The sequence below is a fragment of the Leptonychotes weddellii genome, chromosome 1 (assembly GCF_054177405.1).
Source record: "Leptonychotes weddellii isolate Sample4059 chromosome 1, ASM5417740v2, whole genome shotgun sequence".
In the NCBI taxonomy this organism is placed as follows: Eukaryota; Metazoa; Chordata; class Mammalia; order Carnivora; family Phocidae; genus Leptonychotes; species Leptonychotes weddellii.
In genome coordinates this window covers 41,439,725-41,447,131 of record NC_138369.1, presented here as the reverse complement: position 1 = coordinate 41,447,131, position 7,407 = coordinate 41,439,725, and the positions used below count along the sequence as shown (strand labels likewise).

Below are 7,407 nucleotides of genomic sequence, written 5' to 3'. Positions count from 1 at the left end.
ACCAGGCAATATTCTCTGTTATTTTCCCTCGTTAAGTGCAACCCTTCTCTTCAGACTCAGAGTCATCAACTCCAGCAAGGTTTCCCCTTTTCCACTCTCCACCTTTGAGTATATGTTCTTCCTCTTGGCTCATGTATATCTTTCTGTACTTCATTTGCCACATTGTATTATAATTAATCATTCATGTATCTCTCTACATTTGTACATTATCAGTGACCATGGCTCATTTATTTTTATATTCCAGTGTCTGCCATCCAATAAATGTAAGTTGAATGTAAATGTAAATAAATATTTCACATTACAGCACAATATCAGAGGCTTATAAGGCACTTCAGAATATGATATTTACATGTAATTCTCTGTTCCACTATCTTCTATACAAATACCCCTGTGTTGCATACACCCAGAGCTTAAGTAAATATTTGTGAAGTGAATAAAAAGGTCCATGATGGAATTTTAGTGGAAACTAAAATCTTTGTAGTAAATATTCAGACTGTTCTAAAATAAAGAAATAGAGTATCAAATTAAATCAAGACAGATGAGAGCCTCTGGGTTAGCTATATCCTGCATACAAATTAAATATTAGGAGGATTTATTAACTGGCCTATGCAAATGGGCAGAATCCAACAGTTCTGAGTCAAATATAAATAGGTAAGCCTGTAGAAATGGTGATTTGCTAACTTTAGTTTGGGGATAAAAATCATCTTTAATTTTTTCCTATCTTACTAAGCATAAACAGGCCACCAGAACAATGGTGGCAAAAACTGATGACTTCTGATTTAGTCTAAATATTTTGGAAGCTTGTGTGTAGTCGAACAATCCAATATGTATATATTGGCCTCCAAAAATTAAATGGAACTATTCCAATACACAAAATAATGCAATATTCAAGTTTTAAAGGAAAACTTCACACCAAGTGTAAGGTAGTATAACTAATACTTATGAAATGCCTCCTACAACCCTTTCACCCCCATTATATTTTTCTACTTTTTTTGTTTTTGTCTGTTCTTTTTTTTTAGATTTTATTTATTTATTTATTTATTTATTTATTTATTTATTTGAGAGAGAGTGAGTGAGAGAGAGAGGGAGAGAAAGAGCACAAGCAGGGTGGGGGGAGGGAGATGGACAAGCAGACTCCTTACTGAGCAGGAAGCCTGACACGGGGCTGGATGCCAGGACCCAATCCCAGGACTCTGGGATCATGACCCAAGCCAAAGGCAGACACTTAACCACTTAACTGCTTAACCTACTGGGCCACCCAGGTGCCCCTCTAGTTCTTTTTTGAATGGCTAACACATGCACATCAAAAGTTACAAATGGGCATACAAGAAAAGTAAGACTCTTCCCCTCTTGTTCTACTGTTTCCTTTCCCATATACAAGCACTATTACCATTTTTGTGTGAATTCTTCCAGATACAATCTAAGCCTACACCAGCACCCAAATTGTGATATAATCAAGCTGTATCATAAGACTGAATTCAGTCTTATTATTCAACATTTAAAGTAGTTCTAACTGGGGCGCCGGGTGGCTTAGTCAGTTAAGTGTCTGCCTTCGGCTCAGGTCATGATCCTGGAGTCCCGGGATGGATTCCCGGGATGAAGTCCTGGGATGGAGTCCCGCATTGGGCTTCCTGCTCAGTGGGGAGTCAGCTTCTCCCTCTGACCCTCCCCCTTCTCATGCTCTCTCTCTGTCTCATTCTTTCTTTCTCAAATAAATAAATAAAATCTTTAAAAAAAATAAAATAGTTCTAACTATTACAACAAACGTTTGGATGACTATTCTCATACATATGCCTTTCTGTATTACCTATTAAATTTTAGAGTGCATGAAGAAAAAATAATTGGAATTTGTTAAATCAAAACATAGCTGTATTTTACTTTTTTTTTAAAGATTTATTTATTTATTTGAGAGAGCGAGAATGAGAGAGAGTACATGAGAGGGGGGAGGGTCAGAGGGAGAAGCAGGCTCCTCGCTGAGCAGGGAGCCCGATGCGGGACTCGATCCCGGGACTCCAGGATCATGACCTGAGCTGAAGGCAGTTGCTTAACCAACTGAGCCACCCAGGTGCCCTGTATTTTACATTTTGATACCTATTATTGAATTTATTATCAAACTGACCTCTTGCAGAAGTTTTATAATTCAAACTATTGTAACAATGAAAAAGAATGTTTCTTTTTCTATGCCCCTCAGTGATGAATGGAAAATGGTGTCTCAATGTAGTTTTATATACATTCCTATAAGTAGAGCTTAGCATCTTTTCAGATATTTAAAAGCATTATTTTATTTTTCTGTAAACTTTTTTTATCCTATGCCTATTTTTCCCCAGTGGTTTATTTCTGATACAAAAAAAGATCTTTATGTAGTAAAAATGAGTATTAGTTATATTTACGTTATTTGTTGGAAATACCTTTTCCTAGTTTGTACTCGTCTTTTAACATTGCTAATAGGGTTTCCTTGTGTTTTTCCAGGCAAAATGTTTATATAGTGGAATGTATTAATTTTTTGGTATGGTTTCTACAACTTAAGCGATTCTAAGAAAAGTCTGCCTCATTCCAAAACAATAACGCTTCCGTGTTTTCATCAAGTATGTTTTCATTTATATCTTTTTTATATTTCACCCAATTTTCTCCAGGAATTTATCAAGTGATCTATCCTTTCTTCCTTGATATCACTCCATTTTTTATGTATAAAAAAATCCCCTATTTGTTTGGTTCTATATATGACTCTGTTCTGTTCCAATAACGCATCTGACATTACTTCAGTTGGATAATATCTGTAGCGGGATTTGGAGAGTTGATTCTCATATCTTTCTAGTCATTGTTTTTAGAACTTTCCTATTACCTCATGACTTTTTCCCCATGTGATCTTTAGAATCTGATTCTCTAATCCCAGAGAGAAAAATATCCTGGTGGTATTTTTATTGGAATTGCATTAAATGTATAGACTAATTTAGGGCAAATTGAAATCTTCATTGCATAGTCTACCTAACTGGGATCAGTATGCCTTTCCCACTGTTCAAGTTTCCTTTTAGGGATCAATAACATTTATAGTTTCTTCAATAAATATGCTTTCAATATTTTTTTTAGTTTATCCATGGGAATTTTATCTTTCTAACAGAAATGGAAATCTCTTCTGCCACTTTAAAATACAGCTGTTTGCATACAGCAAAGCTATTGATTTTTTAATATTAATTTTGTTCTCAGTCATTTTACTGTATTCTCTCATTTGGTGTAAGTTCCCAGCTGATTTCCTTATGCTTTTCAGGCCTACTGTATTTCTTGCAAATAATGATAACACTGTCCTCTTCTTTCCATATAAATGACACATTTATATTTCTAACAGGCGCTATCCTTGTTTTCATCATAAGTTCAATAGAAAGTTGCAATATTTTCCAATTTGGCCAAATACAGGCTTTGAGGGAAGACATACTTGCATATATCAATTCTATATTTTGAATTGCATGTTCAAAGCATTGATTTTTCATTCCACCTATTTACAGTGTAAATGTTTAAGATCATATATATTTTTTTAAAGGATTTTATTTATTTGAAAGCGAGAGAGAACGAGAGAGAGAGAGCACAAGCAGGGGGAGCAGCAGGCAGAGGGAGAAGCAGACTCCTCACTGAGCAAGGAGCCTGAAGTGGGGCTCGATCCCAGGACCCTGGGATCATGACCTGAGCCAAAGGCAGACGCTTAACTGACTGGGCCACCCAGGCACCCTAAGATCATATATTTTTCTATGAGCACTCATTTTGTTGCATGTCATATGTTCCAATATGTATTATTTTATCATTTTTTAATATACCCGAATTTTTTACTTTGATTTCTTTGCTAAACCAACATTCAAGTAACATGCTCACCTGATCTTTCTCTTCATTCATCTCCATCTATCATATCTTTGCCAGCTGTTCTTTTTCTTCTTCTTTTTTTCTTCTCTCTTCCCCTCGCTTTCTCTCATTTATTTTACCAGGTCATCAGGCATGATTTACAATTTTGATCTTAATTTCTGGTTTTGTTGCATTGGGGTTAGATATAGTTGTCTGTAATATATCTCTATTTTATTATTCTTTTAGTAAATATTTAATTGGCACAGGGAAATTATATGCATTCTCTTTCAGGGTATAGATGTTGATACATTTAAGTTACACCTACTCTATCTACTTCAATTTGCCATTTAGTCTTCTGTGAATTTACCTTTTGTATACTTGATCTTTCATAGCCTGAGATGAGTATATGACTCTCCTATGACCAATGTGTTTTGTCCGATTTTCCATTGATTTACTGTACTTTTTTGTTTATGAAATTGTATTAATTGGGATTTTGTTTCCCTTGTGTATTGTTAGGGCTGTCATAACAAAGTACCACAAATGTGGTCATTTAGAACAAAATTCAGTTTGGGAGTTTAGTAGTCCAAAATCAAGGTGTCAACAAGCCACACTTTCTCTGAAGACTCTAGGAGAGGGTACTTCCTTGCCTCTTTCTAACTTCTGGTGGTTGCTGGCAATTTTTTGTGTCCCTTAGTTTGTGGCACCATAACTCCAATCTCTGTCATCCATCTTCACATATCCGTCTTCCCTCTGCGTGTCTCTGTCCAAATTTCTCTTTTACAGGAACACCAATCATTGGATTAGAGTCCACCCTAACCCATTAGGCCCTCACCCTAACTTGATTACATCTAAAAGACCTTATTTCAAATGAGGAAGGTCACATTCACAGGTACCAGGGTTAGGACTTACATGTCTTCCTGGGGGACATGATTCAACCTATAATATCTTCTTAATCACATCCAGTGCTTTTTGCCCTGATTTATATTTGTCTATATTAAGAGCATAAATCTTGTTCTTTATATGTGTTCAGTATGTTGTTACAGTCCTTCTATTTTTAATCTTTCTGCTTTGGATTTATCACACACATACAGTACCACTTTGCTTGTGCTTTGTAATACAGTCTGAGACTCTTTTCTTTCAATAAGTGTATCCCATTTATATTAAAATATATTATTTACATTCATTCCAGCATCAAATTTTATGTTATATTTTCTCTTTTATTGCTTTATTTTTTCTGTGTTCTGCTTATTTCTTTGCTTTGTTGTGTGTGACTTGGGTAGCTTACTATGCTTTGGAAACTTTCTTTTCCCTTTTGGGTCATTTTTATGTTTTATTTTACACCTAAAACATTATTTTGTACACTTGATCTTCTATTTTGTAGACACTAGGAACAATGATAGATTGATATCTCCAATTCCTTTTCTCCAACACCAGTTTAGTAGGTATCGCTATAGTCATTAGTTGTTTTAATGCTTACTCTTCACCTTAAACTCAACCACCAACTATTCTAATTATCAGCTATACATGATTTTTTTAATTCAATTTTTTTAATTCAAACCCATGAGAGAAATAGACAGCTTGGGTCTGTTAGAAAGTGTGTTTTAAAGCATAGGTCAGTAATTGTATATGAGAGTATACACTGGTACACACAAATTAAATGATCAGAGCACAACTTTCCAATATTTACAATGGAAAAAGCTTCCCTGTAAAAACAGCACCGTTATGACATTTTTTGAAAGATTTTATTTATTTATTTGAGAGAGAGAGAGTGGGAGAACAAGAGCATGAGCAGGGTGAGGGGCAGAGGGAGAAGCAGACTCCCCGCCAAGCAGGGGGCCCAACATGGGGCTTAATCCCGAGACCTCGGGACCATGACCCGAGCAGAAGGCAGACGCTTCATCAACTGAGTCACCCAGGCGCCCCTGTTATGACATTTTTAACTTTAGTATTCCTCTCCTTCTTCTTCATGCTCTTTCAACAGAATCCACACCAACCTCCTCATAATCCTTCTCAAGGGCAGCCTCACATACTTCAGAAAACTCTCCTTCCTTCATACTCTCACCCACATACCAGTGAACAAAGGCACACTTGGCATACATCAGGTCAAACTTGTGGTCCAGGCGAGCCCAGGCCTCAGCAGCACCTGTGGTGTGTTGGTCAGCATGCACATAGCTCCCTGTACTGTGGCAAGATCTCCACCAGGTACGATGGTGGGAGGCTGGTAATTAATGCCAATCTGAAGCCAGTGGGTCATAAGTCCACAAACTGGATGGTACACATGGTCGTGATGCTGGCAATGGTAGCATCAACATCTTTGGGAACCACGTTGCCATGATACAACAGGCAGCAAGCCATGTAGTTACCATGGCAAGGCTCACATTTCCCCATCTGGTTGACTGCCTCAAATTATGCACTGGTGATCTCTTCTACAGAAAGCTGTTCATGGTAGGCTTTCTCAACAAAAAATGACAGAAGCATATGTGGCCAAAGGGAAGTGGATACAGGGACAGGGGACCAGGTTGGTCTGGAATTCTCAGATCAACATTCAGAACTCCATCAAATCTGAGGGAAGCAGCGATGGAGGACATAATTTGACCTATCAACCTATTTAGGTTAGTGTAGGCTGCATGTTCAATATTGAGGTTTCTACCATAGATGTCATAGATGGCCTGAATGTATACCATGGAGGCACAATCAGAGTGCTCCAGGGTGGTGTGGGTAGTGAGGGTGGATTTGTAGGGTTCAGCTACCACTGTGGAAACCTGGGGGGCTGGGTAAAGGGAGAACTCCAGCTTGGACTTCTTGCCATAATCGACAGAGACATTCCATTTGCAGGGAGGTGAACCTGAAACTAGTTGCCCCTCCAAAGCTGTGGAAAGTCAAGAACTTCTGAAGAACTGTACTGGTCAGCCAGTTTCCGAATCCTGTCCAAGACAAGGTCCATGATCTTGCCAATGGTGTAGTGCCTCTGGGCATAGTTACTGGCAACATCTTCCTTGCCTGTGATGAGCTGCTCAGGGTGGAAGACCTGGCGGTAGGTGCCAGTGCAAACTTCATCAATGACTGTGGGTTCCAGGTCTACAAACACTGCCCTGGGCACATGCTTGCCAACACCGATTTCATCAAAGAAGGTGTTGAAAGAGTCCTCTCCACCAACAGTCTTGTCTCTTGGCATCTGACCATCGGGCTGGATGCCGTGTTCCAGGCAATAGGGCTCCCAGCAGACAGACATTGCCAAACTGAACACCAGCCTGGCCAACACGTATGGATATGCATGCACACGTGGTTGCTGCTTTATGGCTGCCGAGCAGATGGTAGAGATGCTTCTTACAGCAAGACTCTTAGGTGGTTGATGTAAGAGAATCTGCCAAATGATATTTTTAACTTCTGATTATAAAGATGAAATAATTGATATTCTTATACAACTAAATCCCCTCCCAACTTTTTTTTTTTAATTTTATTATGTTATTTTAGTCACCATACAATACATCATTGGTTTTTGATGTGGTGATCCACCATCCATTGTTTTCGTATAACAGCCAGTGCTCCATGCAGTACGTGCCCTCCTTAATACCCATC

At 38.1% G+C, this 7,407-nt stretch overlaps 1 pseudogene; it reads right to left on the bottom strand.

The window, feature by feature from the left end:
* Positions 1-5,770: 5,770 nt before the first annotated feature.
* LOC102729419 (tubulin alpha-1A chain pseudogene) lies at positions 5,771-7,328 on the bottom strand (annotated as a pseudogene).
* Positions 7,329-7,407: the final 79 nt, after the last annotated feature.